The 18,063-nt window shown below is 43.9% G+C and overlaps 1 long non-coding RNA gene across 1 annotated transcript; it reads right to left on the bottom strand.

Moving 5' to 3' along the window:
* Positions 1-8,963: 8,963 nt before the first annotated feature.
* Positions 8,964-10,474, bottom strand: LOC140701372 (uncharacterized). Its single transcript, XR_012080304.2, has 2 exons — positions 10,190-10,474; positions 8,964-10,102 (listed from the first exon to the last, which is right to left on the bottom strand). It is a non-coding gene; the product is annotated as an uncharacterized LOC140701372 (long non-coding RNA).
* Positions 10,475-18,063: the final 7,589 nt, after the last annotated feature.

Genomic DNA, 18,063 nt, shown 5'->3' with positions numbered 1-18,063 from the left:
CCATCTGCCACTACATTCAATTTTCCAGGAATGTGTTGAACTTCAAAATCAAAATCTTGCAATGCTAGACTCCATCTCAACAATTTTTGGTTGTGAGATTTCATCTTCTGCAACCAAACTAAAGCTCTGTGATCTGTTTGGAGTGTAAACTTACGACCCCATAGGTAAGGTCGAAGTAGATTGAGAGACCAAAATATAGAAAGAGCTTCTTTTTCAGGTACTGCGTAACTTCTCTCTCTATCCAAGAGTTTTCTAGAGAAGTATGAGATAGGGTAAAGGTTCCCATCTTCTCCTTGCTGTAACAAAACAGCTCCCAGTCCTAATTCAGAAGCATCAGTTTGTAAGATGAATGGTTTGTCAAAATCAGGGGACTTCAGTATAGGTGCATCCATAATCTTAGCTTTTAAAGCTTCAAAGGCACCTTGACACTCTGGTGTCCACTTTACCTTGACAGGCTGTCTCTTCCTAGTGAGCTCTGTCAGAGGTGAAGCCAAATGACTGAAATCAGGAATGAATTTTCTGTAGTAGCCGACTAGGCCCAAAAACGAGCGTACCTGTTTCTTAGTTTTTGGAATAGGCCAATCATTAATAGATTGTACTTTAGCTTGCAAAGTCTGAATTTCTCCTTGCCCAATCAAATGACCTAAGTACATGACTTTTCCTTGCATCCACTGACACTTGCTGGCTTTGACTGTCAGTCCTGCTTGCTGAAGTCTGGACAAAACAGTTTCAATGTGAGACATGTGAGAATCAAAATCAGAACTGAAAATGGCAACATCATCAAGATAAGCACTTGCAAAAGGTAAACCTTGTAAAAGTTTATCTATCATCCTTTGAAATGACGCACCTGCATTCTTCAAACCAAATGGCAATCTGCGGAAACGGAAAGTTCCCACGTGCGTGATGAAAGCGGTCTTATCTCGTGAATCTTCAGCCAAATCAAGCTGCCAATAAGCATTCTTTAGATCGAGAATGCTGATAAACTTAGCCTTTGAAAGATGTTCAATTAAATCATCCATTCTAGGCAATGGGTATGGATCTGGAACAGTAACACTGTTTAACTTTCTGTAATCAACACAAAATCTTACTTCCTCGAGGATTTCACCCAAAGCGTTACGTTTTGGCACCAGAACCACCGGAGAAGCCCAAGGGGAGAATGACGGTTCAATCACCCCCAAAGATAACATCTTTTGTATCTCTTGTTCAATTTGGATAGCATGATTACCAATTGCTCTATATGGGCTAGACCGTATGGGCTGGGCGTTGTTCTCAGTAGTTATCACATGACTGATCAATTTGGTGTAACCTGGTTTATCTGAAAACACATCTTGGTATTGTTCTAAAATTTGAAACAACCTTTCTTTCTGATCAACGGTACCTGTTAAAACAAGATTATCAGACCATGTACCTGCATCTTGCAATTCAGATAACATATCAATAGGTTCATTTGCAGCATGAAAATATTCAGCATGACATTGAAAAACCATTGCAGATCTATCTTTGTACAGTTTCAAACTATTGACATGGTAAAGAACAGGTTTCTTATTAGAATCCAACATTTTAACAAGATAATTGACATTTCCCAATTTTTGAACAATTTCACCTGGACCTTCCCAGACAACTTCTAGCTTAGAAGGTCTGAGTGGGTTCAGAACAAGTACCAAATCACCCACAGAAAATTCCCTGTGTCTGGATCTCTTGTCATGGAAGAACTTCTGACTTGCTTGAGCGTCCAACAAATTGTCTCTGGCTAACTCCTGAACAGCCAAGAGTTTCTCTTGAAGTTTTCTAACAAAATCAGCAACTGGCACAGTACTACTTTTAACCACACCTTCCCAATTGGATTTCAGGAAGTCCAATGGTCCTTGTAGATTTCTTCCAAACACCACCTCACTTGGAGAAAAGCCACCTAGTGAAGAATGAGCTGAGCTACGGTAAGCAAACAAAGCAAAAGGCAAAAGCTCATCCCAAATGTTTCCATATTCTTGGGTCAAAGTTTTAATCATCCTAAGCAAAGTTTGTTGACCTCTTTCCACCATACCATGAGATTGAGGATGATGGGCCGTGGAAAAACTGATGGTTATTCCACTTATCTCGCAGATCTTACGCATAAGTTCACTTGTAAAGGCTCCTGCTTGATCACAAATTATTTTGGATGGTACTCCAATACGCGAGCACAAGTCCACAATAATTCTAGCTATGGTGGTAGCTGTCAGGTTGCTAATAGCGTAAGCCTCGATCCACCTACTGGCAGAACAGATGAAAGAAATGATGTATTTCTTCTTAGATTTAGTAGGAACAAAAGGTCCTAGCACATCCATTTGCAAACACTGGAACACTTGGTCAGGAATTTCCATAATCTGCATTTCGGCCTTTACCTTGTCAGTTTGATGGCCTGTGCGTTGGCAATAGTCACAAGAACTGACATAGTCCTTTACAGTTTTTGAAATACCAGGCCAGTAAAAATGTTGGGAAATCCTCTTTAGGGTTTTTTGTATTCCCTGGTGCCCACTACTCGGATGGTCATGAGCCATTTCTAGTATTCTCAGTCTATATTCAGTAGGCACGACTAACTGTTGAACAGGTTGGGCATCCAAGTTGGATTTGGGGAAATATTCTCTGTACAAAAGTCCATTTTCTCCCCACAGGAAACTAACTTGCTGATGCGCAGGGCGTTCAGCATAGTTCTCTGCTTGTGACCTCAAAGAAGCTAGAGAGGGATCATTAAGTTGCTTCAGTCTAAAGTCCTCTGATCCCTTAGGTATCACCTCCTCCATTTTAGTTTCTGTTGTAGCTGCATTATCAGGTTCGGTCACAAGAGGCTGCTGTTGGGTAAGGTCTCCATCTGAGCTATCCTCAGTGGATTCCTGCTCCCGTTCAAGATTATGCATCTCTCTACTTTGAGAACGCGTAACTACCGACATTGAAGTTGCATTTTGACTCTGCATGTGATCCAAAAAAGCAAGATCATTTCCAAGAAGAAAATCAGGTTTTCCCTCATGGGTTAAAATATGTTTTACACCTGACCAAGACTTATACGAAATTTTGACATAAGCTAAAGGAATAAAACGCTGATCAGTCTCTATAGATCCATAAGTTTTTACTGGACACCTCAGGTTGTTCAAGATTAAGGTGGGGTCTAGAAAACGTTTGCTTATCGAAGAAATGTCGGCACCCGAGTCTCGAAAAGCACTTAAAGCCATATCACCTCCAGGTGTGTGAAGAAAAACCACCTCAGAAAATGTGCGGGTTGCCCAGTCCCTTTGCGCAGTTGGTACTATGCAATCAGGATCCATAACAGAAAACCTCTCTCCTGATGCAGTCTCTTTTACAATTTCTGAGGAAATTGAAGCAATTTGTAAGTCCAAAATCCTAGGCACATATTGGTTTACTGCTGCCTGCATTCCACTGGCTTGCGAAGGGGTTACTGTTAGGTTAACTCCTTCCTGACTCTGTGAAGGCACAATGCTTGACTGGTGAGGCACAGAAACTGCATTACTGGCAGCTGGCACTTGCTGAGTTCCTGCTGGCACAGAACTTACATACGCCATCTTGGGTGTGCCTGCTTTAGATCTGCGTGGAGCTGGCACAGGTGTTTTCCTAGCTGGCTCCTTAACTTGGCTAGCTGGCACATTCAACCTTGGGCAATCTCGTCGCAGATGAGAGCCACCACATTCAAAACATTTAAGAGGCGTTTTACTCTGGCTAGGAGCTAGACTCCTGCGTTGCTCAAATGAACTTTGCCTGGGCTCTTGAGGAAAAGACTTTCTAAATTCAGGCTGACTCTGTCTCTTAGGCGCTACTGGTGCAGTCTTTGGCCTAACAGCAGGTTCATGCGTTTTAAAGGAGAGAATTTCATCAGTCTTTAAAGCAAGGGTTTGCAAGTCTTTGTATCCTCTCTCCAACAAAGTACTCCTTATTTCTGAAGGCACTAAATTAAGAAAATGCTCCATGTACAACACAGTTCTTAAATCTGCAAAAGTACTGGCGCCCAAGGAGCTCAACCACTGATCACCTAGATGTTCTATTTTGTCAGCTAGTGCAGAATAACACTCATTAGGCTGCTTTTTCAGTTTTCTAAAGTTCTGCCTCAGTATTTCCGAAGTGAAACCAAATTTTCTCTTTACCACCTCTTTAAAAGTAGGCCAGTCAGGGTCCTCATCAGATAATTTGGCTACCAAGTTGGCAAGTTGCCCAGAACACTGAGTACGCAATAGCTTAAGGTGCCAGGCCTCCGGTATCTTAAGGTCTCGACACGCCTGTTCATATATCGATAAAAATGATAAGATATCATCGCCATCATGGTAGTAAGGTAGATTGCTTCTATCAACACTGGCTATTGAGTTCTTAAACTCTTCTTTTTCCTTCAGCTCATTAACCAAACGCTCCACCTTTGCCTCTCTGTACTGCTTCAATAATTCATCAGCCATGCTCTGATTACGAATAGTTTGAGTGTGACAAGCAACAAAATCAGCAAACACCATGGCTAACTTATCCACTGGTGATAGACTCTTGTTAGGATCAGGACCCACAGCACCGGCTGCTGCTGCTGCTGCTGCTCCTGCTGTCCCATCAGAAATGCCTCTGCCTGGCACTCCCCTCCCTACTGGAGTGCTGGCACCCGCCATTTCCTCTGCCTGATCCATCTGTTGCAACTTAGTCCAAGTCTGATCTGAATCAGATCTAAGTAGATCCTGGACGTCCTGTGCTGGGAGTTTAGCCATTATATTTCCCTTTTGTAATTCCCTTCTCAGTTGTGAAGAATCATAAGTAATCCTTTGCTTAGCTCCACTTGGAGTCAAGACGTCGTGCTCAACAGCCTCCAAAAGCTCTTGATGCAAGGGCTTCACATCTTTACTAACCAAAGGCAGCCTAGCAGATGCACCACCAATCTTAACTTTTCTCTGAGTCACAAACTGCTCTTCAGGCAACTCCAAAAACCTCTCTCTGCCCATGTAGCCGAAACTGTAGGGCGAGAGCAAAGCCATAAAACACTCTGGCAGGAACAGCCCTAAACTGGAGCTTCAGAAGGGCGACCGTTTACTTGCATGAAAATGCCCACTCAATAAACAGCCCAATTAAACAGATTTTAATGTCTGTTAAAACCTAAGCGTTGTTTCTTATCAGACCTCACTGCAGCTAAGTCTTTCCGTAAGATCCTTAGCTGGAAAGAGAAAAGCAATTTGGCTAATTTACAGCCTGTCAGCATGCACGCACTCCCTCAGCCAAGGCTTCCGGAAGAATGCCTGCAGCTTCACTTACAAAGCAAGCACCATAAATCCATAAATCACACTAAAGCACGTGTTCCGTCCGACCGCTGCCAACCATGTAAACAGCCCCGTATCTCCAAAGAGATTTATGGGGGTGCAGGAAATCGGGACGAGTAAGAAAACCAGACAAACTTCTAACTGCTGAGCAGAGCCAATTGAACTCAGCCAAGTTCTGTCTAAATTTTCTTCCTCAGAGGCCAATCTCCTTATTAAGAAAGCAACACAGACATAACCATGAGATATACTCAGAATGATTTGGCTCTGAAAGTTTGGTAGCAAACCCACGTGGCCAATTAGACATTCAGCTGGTCTGTTCAAGAAACAAAGCTTCTACATAGAAATCAATCATTACTGTTTTATTAAAAAGAATACTTTAGAAAAGGTTTCAGTTGATAGTAAATTAAGTCAGTAGGTACATCTTCATTCAAGACTAACGGAACACACCACTCCCCCACTCCAGCTAAAAAAATAAAGAAATGAAACTATGCTAACTAACAAAAAGCATAAATCATCCATCTCACGTGTCTTGGGTCTTCAAAGGCTGATGCTAGATGAAAACCAGTCCATTATGGGAAAAACACGTGTCTGCCCCTTTCTCAGGCAAACTCCATCTTTCTTCTCTCTTTCTCCTCACTCTTCTTCTTCCCAGAATGCCTCCTGGGTCTTGTTGTTCCGCCTAACTTTCTCAGGGAGCTTCAGTTGTTATCATTCTTTGTGGCAGAATTATTTTGACTACGAAACTCTCTGCTCTCCACTCAGCTTAGCAACGAGATAACCAGAGAGCGAAGCTTCTCTGGAACAGCATGTAAAACTTTCCTACTACAGAACAGACTTTAAATCAAAATGGATGCTATTGGGACAATCTTAGTACTACATATCCCATTCTAATACACATAAAAACACAAATCATCACACTTCCTTCCTTCCTTCCTTCCTTCCATTGCACTTCTATGATGCCTTTCTGTCGCAGATGAAATCAAGGTGCTTTTCAGGGACGTGTTGTGATCCCAGAGTATTCACATCCATTATATTGATAAGCAGAAAAGTCAATTCCAAGACTGCTACTCTAGGAGGCTGGATTGGTTAAGTGGTCTTTGCATTTACACACAGCTCAGCACCCAAGATCAAGATGTTGGGAAAGGATTTCTGTTTGTGTTTGAGCATGCCTCAAGCCTTTCTTTGCCTTCTACCTACCAGGCCATGGTAGATAAAGAGAACTGTCTTTTGACAATAGAGAGACTTGGGGAAATTCTCTAGGGTTGCCCCAATCCCCAAGGACATGCATAGTTTTCAGACAAAGGGCTAAAAAATAAGCCATGCCGACAACTGAAACCAGATATTCTGGCACTCTTTTGACTTGCCTCAAACTCAATACAGCCTGCATAGATATGTTAACCCCTAATGTGAAGCAAGAGAAAGCCTGCACTGATTGTAACTGAGTTTAATGCTTAAACTCTCAATGGTGAAGCACCAGCAGGCATTGGCTTCCTCTTTTTGTACAGCTCCTCTTTTGCTTTGTCTCACTGTGATTCTCGGGCACAGTAATACACGGCAGTGTCGGCAGCTGTCAGGGACCTCAGCTCAAGATAATATTCATTCTTGGAGGAATCGGCAGAGAGGGTGGCTCGGCTTTGGAGAGATGGCAGGTAGAATATATGCCATGTGTTGCTGCTCCAGACGATCCGTCCCACCCATTCCAGTCCCTTTCCTGGAGCCTGGCGGACCCAATGCCAGTAGTTGCTCTTCACAGAATCCCCAGATATTCTGCAGGTGAGTGTGAGTGATTGCCCAGGCTTGAGCGTTCCTGGTCCGGATTCCACAAGCTGAACGCTGGCGTGGACACCTAAGGTGGAGGACAAAGCACTGATTAATGAAATATTGACTTCAGCCATGGTTCAGCCATTGCATTGATCTGTAGGATACTCACACATTGAAGCTGAGAATAAGGCAAGCAAAAGGACAAGAAAAGAGAGCTTCATTGTGAAGTTTAAGAGAAATGTCTTTCTGCAGAACAGTAGTAGATCTGGGTCTTCAATGAATCTTTAAACTCTGTTGAGGTGGAAGCCAGATTTGCATCTGTTTTCCATCTTATCAGTGGGTGTCATTAAAAAGGGGGCTTGCCTGAAGATGCCAAAGATGTTCTTCCTCGAGGAAGACCAGGTTCCACCCACTTCAAAACAGCACACTGTCACCTTGAGCAGCAATTCTAAAAGAGGCATTTCTGCCAGACCCATTGGATCCAATAGCTATTGATGTCAAACTCTGTTAATCTACAACTTAGTTTGTGGGACTGCCCAAGATTTTTCTCAACAGGATCTAACTGAGCGAGGACCACTTGTGTGAAGGCACCTGATAAAAGGAGAGGAAAATTGTTGGGATACAAAAAGCCAAGGAAATGCATGTATCACAGCTGTGGTCTCCCTCTGGGGCTACTTCCCTGCACTAATTCTCCATATAGGAGATCTTTTGGAATCCAACCATCAGCCATTCTCACGACATGCCCAAGCCAATGTAGACATCACTGTTTCAGTAATGTATACATGCTAAAAATTCCAGCTCATTCTAGGACTACTCTGTTTGGAACTTTGTCCTGCCAGGTGATACCAAAAATGCATCAGAGACAACACATAAGGAACGTGTTAAGCTTCCTCTCCTGCCATGCACAAAGGGTCCAGGACTCACTTCAGTACAGGAGTGTGCTAAGGACACAGGCTCTATAGACCTGGATCTTGGTGTATGCTGTCAGCTTCTTATTAAGCCATATTCTCTTTGTGAGTCTAGAGAACATGGCAGCTGCTTTGCCAATATATTTATCTATCTTGACATCTAGGGAGAGACTGTCAGAGATCGTTGAGCCAAGGTACACAAAATCATGAACAACCTCGAATTCTTGTGTGGAGATGGTAATGGAGGGAGGTGAGTCCACACCCTGGCCCATGACATGAGTTTTCTTGAGGCTGATTGTTAGTCCAAAGTCTTGGCAGGCCTTGTTAAAACAATTCATGAGTTGTTGCGAGCTCTTCAGTAGAATGGGCAAGAAACGCTGCATCAGCAGCGAAGAGCAAGTCCCACATGCATTTCAGCTGGACTTTGATTTTCACTCTCTAGCTTGCCAATAGTCCTTCTCCTTTGATTCTGTTTTCCCATTGAATTTCATCTGCCCAGGTGCTCACCTGCAAATCCTCAAGGGCATGGCCATCCTCTCCAGCCCAGCCCAGAGGCGAGCTGCAGATGTGCAGGCACACACTTTCTCAGACAGAGGTTGGCTGCCCTCCCTCCCCAGGAGGGGCAGGGTTTTTGGGCTCCCAAACTGCGATGAAATCAGAGCATAAATGCACAGTTAAGTACCTACATGTCATTGATTCCAGTGAAATAGTCATGTCCCTAATAACTAGATGGCATGCTATGATGTTGATGAGGAGCATCATCATCATTTAAAGAGAGATGGAGCAAATAGCCTATTTGCCTGTCACTTGTAATCAGCAGATGTTGTTCTATTTCTTAAGGCTTAAAACATTTTTTAAAAGATGATGAAAATGGCCTATATGCCTGCCACTTGTAATAAAGGGCTGGAGGTGATGATCTATACTGTCCTTTCCAGCTCTGAAATTCTAGGATTTCCTTCCCTTCCCTTCCCTTCCCTTTGCTCCCCTTCCCCCCTCTCTTCCCTCCCTCCCTCCCTCCCTCCCTCCCTCCATCCCTCCTTCCTTCCTTCCTTCCTTCCTTCCTTCCTTCCTTCCTTCCTTCCTTCCTTCCTTCCTTCCTTCCTTCCTTCCTTCCTTCCTTCCTTCCTTCCTTCCTTCCTTCCTTCCTTCCTTCCTTCCTTCCTTCCGATATTTTTTGCGTTTCTATGCTGCCTTTCTGTGGCAGGGGAATCCCAGTGGCTTGTTTTCTCTCCAGATGTCACTAGCAGATGCCATCTCAGATGAAGCCTGTCCAGAAAGACATTTCTTAGAGATATGTTTTCTATTTAACCCCACAATATTCCCATTGTTTCTCAGAAAAGTCAAGCGAAATTTTCTTGCTGTAAGAGGTTGGACTGCTTCAAATTGTGTTGTCCTTTACACATGGCTCAGTCCATTTCCTGGAGCCATTCCCTCCACTTGTTCTCCAGAGAATCCCCAGAGACTGTACGGGTGAGTCGGAGTGATTCTTCAGCATTCCTGGTCTAGATTCCAGAGGCGGAAGACTTGAGTGGCCACCGAAGGTGGATGAAAAAGGAGTGATCATTAAGCACCCTAGTGAGTGTCTTAGAAGCAAAGCTGCTCCCTGATGAATCTGATGCTGAGAGCATTAGCCTGGCAGGAGGTCTGCTTTGTCATTGCCCAACCCAAGTGAGAGTCGTGGGTCGTCTGAGGAGGAGGAAGAGCTGAGATGGAGATGAAGAAGATTTGTGGGCGAGGAAGGAGGAGGAAGTGGCTCTGCTCCTTGAGACATGGGCTCTCTTGAGGGTGAAGCACCAGCAGGGAATGGCTTCCTCTTTTTGTACAGCTCCTCCTTTGCTTCGTCTCACTGTGGACTTCGGGCACAGTAATACACGGCTGTGTCGGCAGCTGTCAGGGACCTCAGCTCAAGATAATACTCGTTCTTGGAGGCATCGGCAGAGAGGGTGGCTCGGCTTTGGAGAGACGGTGCGTAGAATATACGCCATGTGTTGCTACTCCAGTCTATCTGTCCCACCCATTCCAGTCCCTTTCCTGGAGCCTGGCAGACCCATTCCCAGTAGCTGTTCTCCACAGAATCCCCAGTGACTGCGCAGGAGAGTCTGAGCGTTTGCCCAGGCTTCAGCGTTCCCGGTCCAGATTCAACAAGCCGAACGCTGGCACGGACACCTAAGGGGGATGACAAAGCACTGATTAGTGAAATAGTGACTTCCGCCATGGTTCATCCATCGCATTGATTTGTAGATCGATACTCACACATTGGGGCTGCGATTAAGGCAAAAAAGAGGAAAAGTAAGTAGGGCTTCATTGTGCAGTGAAGAGAAACGTCTTTCTTTGGAGCAGTGGTAGATTTGGGTCTGCACTGCATCTTTAAACTGTGTTTATACATAAGCTGGATTTGCATCTGATTTCCATTTCATCAGTGGGTGTCCTTTTAAAAGGGGGTTGCCTGAAGATGCCCGGAGTGTTTCTGCCCTGAGGAAGGACCCCAGCTGGGATTCCCACATGCCCGCAAAGCGCAAGTTCCACCGATGTCAACACCACATACAGTGGGGTCTCTACTTAAGAACGTCTCTACTTAAGAACAATCCAACTTAAGAACAGCTCCATTTGCTAAATTTTGCTTCTACTTGAGAACAGAAATCCAAGATAAGAACAGGAAAAAAAACCTTTCCTGCTCTTTTTTAACCTTAGGACATCTTAGGTTAAAAAAAATTCTCCCCCTAGTGGTAGAGTACGTATTAACCAGCTTTGCATTAGTTCCTATGGGAACTAATGCTTCAATGTACGAACGCACCTCTACATAACAAAAAAACAGCCAGAACGGATTAATTGGTTTTCAGTCCATTCCTATGGGAAATTTTGCTTCAACTTAAGAACGTTTCATCTTAAGAACACCATTCCAAAACGGATTAAGTTCTTAAGTAGAGGTTCCACTGTAGTTTCTATGGCCGGAAAAGAGCAGATACGGATTAAATGGTTTTCAATGCATTCCTATGGGAAATGCAGATTCAACATAAGAACTTTTCAACTTGAGAACCACCTTCCAATACGGATTAAGTTCTTAAGTAGAGACCCCACTGTAATGCCTTCTCTTCTCAAGCATGCTAAAAGACACCTTTCTGGCTCCCAACACATTCTTCCATTTTCCAATCCTGTCTTCCACTGCCTCCTGGAGTTGGGTCAAAAGAGAGAGAGAGTATTCAACCAGTCTACTTACCAGATAAATCTGAAGGGTTTTCTTAGTTTGTTTCTTAATATTGACGAATTTCATCAGTGAGGGGCTTTTTAAAAAGAGGGCTTCCCTGAAGATGCAAAAGCCGATTCTGCCCTGAGGAAGAACACCAGGTGAGTTAAGTAGGGTGGTGAGTTCGAATCCTGAACTATGTGCATCCTCACAAAGACATCCTGTGTGGGCTTGGGCAAATTGCACCAGTCCAGATGTCCCCATAAGAAGTGAAATGTAAATCACCCCTGAGTATTCGCTGTCTAGAAAGGCCTGAGAATAATTGCTATAAATCTTTTCAAAGGAAGTATATAAGACACAAGAACATCCTCCTTCTCCTATTCTTAGTAGCAGTTCTTTGTGAGTAAAATCAAATTATTTCTAATAAGAAACTGTTAGTGTGATGTGCCACCCAGATCCTGAAGCCGAGGCTCCAATCCTTTGGCCATCTCATGAGAAGAGAAGATTCCATGGAAAAGACCCTGATGTTGGGAAAGTGTGAAGGCAAGAGTAGAAGGGGACGACAGAGGACGAGAGGGATGGACAGTGTCATCAAAGCTACCAACATGAATTTGACCTAACTCCGGGAGGCAGTGGAAGACAGGAGGGCCTGGCGTGCTCTGGTCCATGGGGTCACAAAGAGTCGGACACAACTTAACGACTAAACAACAATAATATAGAGACATTTATGGACCCTGACATGTTTTTTCTTCCATCTTCATGTTTAATTAAAAAGAAGAAGACTACCCCACCTGTATTTTTGCCACATTAATCAGAATGTATGCTTAAAATAAAGAAGGGAACCTCTTAATGTTGATTGGTTGACTGATGTGATGGCATTTTTATGCTCCCTTTCTCAAGACAATCCTTTTTTCCCTCAGTTGCTCTCGGAAGTGGGATTGGCTTAAATTCTCCTTGTATTTACATACAGCTCGGGATAAGAGAGCAACATGGGTCTTTGAGTAAGGAATTTAATGGGTGTTTATCCTCTTCTGAGTTTATTGCACAATTTTGCCTGCTGTGATTCTCTCAAAGCCTTTGAAAATGGGTGGGATTTCAAAACAGCGCCATCTTTGGGACCATGATCTGGGCTTATCCTTTTCTGAATTTCTGTACAATTCGTCGGCTATGATTTGCTCTAACTGTCGTGTCTCTTTGTGCATTTGTGCATGTCCCTCATCAGCAACAGGAAGCATCTGGAACAATCTTTCCCAGAAAATCACACTCACATACCATCAATTATTTTTCCTCTTTCTCACTTACAGATCTCTGTTTTGTGGTCCTTTGTTTCCCTCCTCTGGTGACTCCTCATGACAATTAATGCTGAGGATGTTTTCTCAGTGAGTCCTGGAGGAATATAGCTTACTGTGTCTCCTGCACAACCATGTCCTCCTCTACTAGGCTGTTCATTTGCAGAGAGAAGCTGGAGCTGTCCTTAGAGGCTGTGAATCGCCCTTGGATTGCCAGTGAATAAATTATTGTCCTAGGGTTAATAATTTAAACCAGCCATTACAAGCCTTTGCCAGGTCTCTGCCGGACCCAGTGCATCTGATAACTGTTGACGTCAAACCCAGTAGGTCTACAACATACCTTGTGAGACTGCCCAAAATTTTTCATCACAGGTTTGGACTGGATGAGGACCACTTATGTGAAGGCACCTGGTAAGAGAATAAGAAAGATGTGGAGTTAGAAAGCCCAGGGTTATATCAAAGGATATGTAAGCCTTTTAAACCCATGAATGACTATTGATGGTAAGTAAATGAAACATTTGTCATGCTTTCTCCAAATAATGTCTCAAAGTGAGTTATTCAGACTGTAAGTGATAGTTAATCCAGGGAAATTAGGCTGTATGGGGGAAATCGAAGCTAATGCCGCTGTCTGACCTCCTGCACTTCTGAGGAATTCTAGCAGGTCTTCCCAGAGCTACTCCTGATAATTCAACCCCATAAGGATTCAGCATCCAAACCCAGATCAGTGCAGGATTAAAAAAGAGAGAGAGAGAGAGAGAGAGAGAGAGAGACGCCTTAAGGTCTATTGTGTGCTATTGCCGCCAGGGACAGTGAATAATTCTGAGCGGAAGAAAGGGTGAGGAGGAAAGGAAAGAAAAAAGGAAGAGAGGACAAGCTAACTGGTATGGCATTGGGCAGATTCTCTGCATTCCCTGGTACAACCACTCTACTTCCAGAGAAGAATAAGTCCAGCCACACTGAACCTGTTCTTAAATTTAAAGCATGGGCCCTCTTGACGGTGAAGGACCAGGAGGAAATGCACAAAACCTTTCAAGGGAAAAGCACCAGCAGGGAATGGCTTCCTCTTTTTGTACAGCTCCTCTTTCCCTTTGTCTCACTGTGATCTTCGGGCACAGTAATACACGGCTGTGTCGGCAGCTGTCAGGGACCTCAGCTCGAGAGAATATTCGTTCTTGGAGAAATCAGCAGAGAGGGTGGCTCGGCTTTGGAGAGACGGTGCGTAGATTGTACCCCATGTGATGCCAATCCAGACGATCCGTCCCACCCATTCCAGTCCCTTTCCTGGAGCTTGGCGGACCCAATGCCAGTATTTGCTCTTCACAGAAGCCCCAGATATTGTGCAGGTGAGTCTGAGCGATCGCCCAGGCATCAGTGTTCCTGGTCCAGATTCCACGAGCCGAACACTGGCGTGGACACCTAAGGGGGAGGGCAAAGGACTGATTAATGAAATATTGACTTCAGCCATGATTCATCCATTGCATTGATCTGTAGGATACTCACACATTGGAGCTGAGAATAAGGCAAGGAAAAGGACAAGAAAGGAGAGCTTCATTGTGGAGTTAAGAGCAATGTCTTCCTGCAGAACAGTGGTAGATTTGGGTCTACAATGAATCTTTAAACTGTGTTTACAGGGAAGCCTGATTTGCATAGGGTTTCCATCTCATGAGTGGCTGGGATTAAAAGGGGGGCTTGCCTGAAGATGCCAAAGATGTTTCTTCCATGAAGAAAGCCAATCTCCACCCACTTCAACACAACAAAGCATCACCTATGACAAGGATCTTGATAGAGACAGTTCATGCCTCTGACACTTTCTTTCTTCATGTTTAATTTAAAAGACTGTCCAACTGGTATTCTTTCCACATTAAACAGAAGGTATGCTTAAAATAAAGATGGGGATCTCTTCACTTTGATTGATTGATTGATTGACTGATTTGATTGGATTTCTATGCTGTCTTTCTCAAGACACTGTGTGTACTCTCTGGACTCCACCAGTAAGAATTCTGAGAAGAAGCCTTTCCAGAAGTTTTCAGAGATTGGTCATGTGTTTTCCTTCTAGATCTTTCTTGTCCTTTGCATTTGAAAGCAGAAACATCCCCACCAAAGAATGCTGAAGGGAAAATGTGTTCAAACTAAGGATTCTTTTTCCATTCAAATGCTCTCTGAATGGGGACTGGCTTAAATTTCTCCTTCGATTTACACACAACGTAGGCAAAAGGGAGCAACACGGGCCTTTGATGAAGGATTTCAGTTTTTTCCTGCCATTTCCTCAAGTTATTCTTTACTTTCCACCGATGGGACAATGTTAGGTGAGGAGAACAGCTCAGGATATAAGCATCCTCACTAATGAAACCAGATAACCTGACATTCTCCTGATTTGTCTGAATCCCAATGACTTTCACTATCCCAAGGCTGTCCCTTTGCAGAGCCAGGCAAGGTAAGCCTGTTCAGAAGATTTATCACACAATTTAAAGTCTAACAATTGAATGAGTATGAATGAGGGACCCCTGGCAGACGTGCTGCACTTTGGAAGCCACCCCCCACAGACGCTGTGTCCTCCTAGAACCACCAACGCTGGGCATCCATGTCAGTCCTGATGGTGGGTATGGATCCACTCCGTGGGTCTAATTGAGGGCTCTTAGGGATGGAGGCACCATCTCCTCTCCAAGGTGAACTGAAGGTCCAGCAAATGACAAGAAAAATGACATAAAATGCTTTTTCCAGCTGCATTGTCCTCAGGACATGAACAGAGGTGAGACGGTCACCTGTCAATCCAAATTGGGTAAGGCTAGATGGTGTACCTCCATCCCATAGCAGTCCAGTCCCTTCCACCTCTTCCAGAGGTGCTGTGGTGCTCAGGAGGCATGCTGTGTGTATGGGCTCGTGACTCTACAGCCACAGTTTCCACAAGACATGGGCAGAGATGAAGGGGTGACCTGGCTAGCAGCTACCAACATAGTAACTGTGGATAGAGTGGATCGGGTTAGGCTAGATGGTCTACCCACTGCTCTAACGTGAGATCTTCTTGCTGCTTCTGCTTTTGTGGCTGCTGGATGGGTGGCTCTCAACTGATATGGTGCACTCCTTTTCATGGTTTATAAACAGGGTATGCTCAGGCAAATGTGCGGCTAGTGCTAGCTTAACTTTTTTTGCCAACTGAGCCTTCCTCCTGCCATGGAGGACCCTTGTATGAATGCCTGAACCCTTCCACCTCCTCCCTGGGTGGCCTGCTTGTTCCATCTACCCACCACATGGCCGGTCCTTTTCTTTCTTGCTTTCTGGAGGGTTGGCAGGCTTTCCTTCCTTCCTCTGGAAGGATCTCACACCCCCTGTGGTGGCATTGGCAATGGGTTTTTCCTTTTAAACTTCATAGGATGGGTGGGTTTTCAATGGGATCCTGTCTTTGGCATCCTGATCTGTGTTTTACCCTTTCTTTTCTTGTGCATCTCTGTCTATGGTATTCTTTCAAACTGTGGTGTCTGTGTTTGTGTGTCTGTCATCTGTTGTTTCTGCTGAAACAGGAAGCATCTGGAATAACCTTTCCCAGGGTGAGAAGAGAGCCATGAAACCACAGACACATACTATCAAGTATTTTCTTCTGGCCTCCTTATCGATTTCTCTTTTGTGGTCCTTTGGTTCCCCCTCTGGTGACTCCGCATGACCATGAATGATGCAAAAGGTTTTTGTGCGAGTTCTGGGGGAAACTTTCTCACTGTGTCCCTTGCACAGTAATAGACCGCTGTGTCTTCGTCTTTCAGGTTGTTCATTTGCAGGTAGAAGCTGGAGCTGTCCTTGGAAGCTGTGAATCGCCCTTGGATTGCTGATGAATAATATTTGTTGCTAGGGTTAAGATAGTGAGCTAGCCATTCCAAGCCTTGGCCAGGTTTCTGCCGGACCCATTCCATCCAGTAGCCGTTGACGTCAAACCCAGTAGCTCTACAACTTAGCTTGTGAGACTGTCCAGGATTCTTCACCACAGGTTCTGACTGGGTGAGGACCACCTGTGCGAAGGCACCTGGGAAGCAGAGAGGGAGAAGGTTGATATAGAAAAAAGCCAAAGCCCATGGTCATCGTATAGACACCCAATTAAGCCTTTTTAACCCCCGAATCAAGATTTGAAGGCCAACGCACATGAGGAGAAGGCAGCCAAGGTGACAAGGATCAGCAAGAAGGGTGACATAATTATTGGGGAGGTAGTCTCTAGATTAGAAGCTCTGTGCTGTGCCCGAAGTTGTGTGTGCGGTGACACAGCTTGTGGGTTTAAGTCAGAAAAAAAGCGTCCTAGATTTGCATAAGGGAGTCAGTTTAAGGAGGAAGGGTATGAATATGAGACTTAAAAGGATACACAAAGCATTTGACCATGGACTGATTTACTTGGTTTTGTTTGAAGCCTGCATTCCAAAGCAAATTGGGCTGGTTTAGACCAATCTGTACGTGACCCAAGTCAAAAAAGGAATGGCCGGATTGAATTCCAGTCTAATGAAAGGTGATTTTCCATATTTCAAAGGACAGAGTGCTGTCCTCTGAAGATGCCGGCCACAGAGACTGACGAAACGTTAGGAAGAACAACTTTCAGAACACGGCCAAAGAGCCCGAAAAAACCCACAACAACCAATTTCCATATTTGTTTGACTCCCAAGCACAAATCAAACCCACTGGAGCACAAATAACTTTCAAGGTCTATTTAAGTGCAAGTTTTAACATTGTGCCTGGAACGCCATTTCTGGAAGCTGCTTGTCTGAAATTTAAGAACGTTCCTCCTCTCTTTAGGTTCTGACAGGCTCAAATCCTTGGATATTTTCCATGGTTACTACTCATCCGCCAAACCCCTGGGAGTTGGGACCAACAGGACTTCAAACTGTACACTGTATATTTCATGTAGGTAATAATGTAGATCTGAGAGGAGGAAGAATAAGAGATAACTATGTACGTATATCTGTCTGTGTACCCAAGATTACTACTATGAACCAAGGTGGCTTACAGTGTTAGAACAGAGAATATTAATAGCTTGAAAACCAGAAATTATTATGATATTAAACCATCACCACTGAAAAGATGGCTGGACTTACAACTATACACTGTATATTTCATATAGGTGATAATGTAGATCTGAGCAGAGGAAGAATAAGAGGTATGTATGTATGTATGTATGTATGTATGTATGTATGTATGTATGTATGTATGTATGTATGTATGTATGTATGTATGTATGTATGTATGTATGTATGTATGTATGTATGTATGTATGCATGTATACCCTAACTTCCTGCCCCAGAGAAATCATGGTGATTGTTTCTATCATCTATCAGCCTCTACCATTCCCTCTATCATTAGGTTCAATTAAAGAAATACAGATTATCCTGCCCTTATACTTCCCATATTAATCCTAGTTTTACAAAATGGAGTTAAAATAGAGAAGAGAATCTGTTGACTTTTCTTTCTTTCTTTTCTAGCATATTATTCACGTTGTCGTCGTCATCATCATCATCTGAACAATGATGTCGTCTGTCTGAAGAGGTGGAGTTGTCGACAAGAGGTCCCATTAAAATATAGTAGTTAGACTTTGGGGATGCCACGACTTTTTTGTCTTCTTTATTTTTGTATATTTTTTTCCTGACATCATCATCATCACTTGGGGAGGGCTTTCTCTTGGCCAT

This window comes from Pogona vitticeps, chromosome 6, assembly GCF_051106095.1.
Source record: "Pogona vitticeps strain Pit_001003342236 chromosome 6, PviZW2.1, whole genome shotgun sequence".
In the NCBI taxonomy this organism is placed as follows: domain Eukaryota; kingdom Metazoa; phylum Chordata; class Lepidosauria; order Squamata; family Agamidae; genus Pogona; species Pogona vitticeps.
Note: the sequence above shows the minus strand (reverse complement) of the source record. Positions and strands in the feature narration are given on the sequence as shown.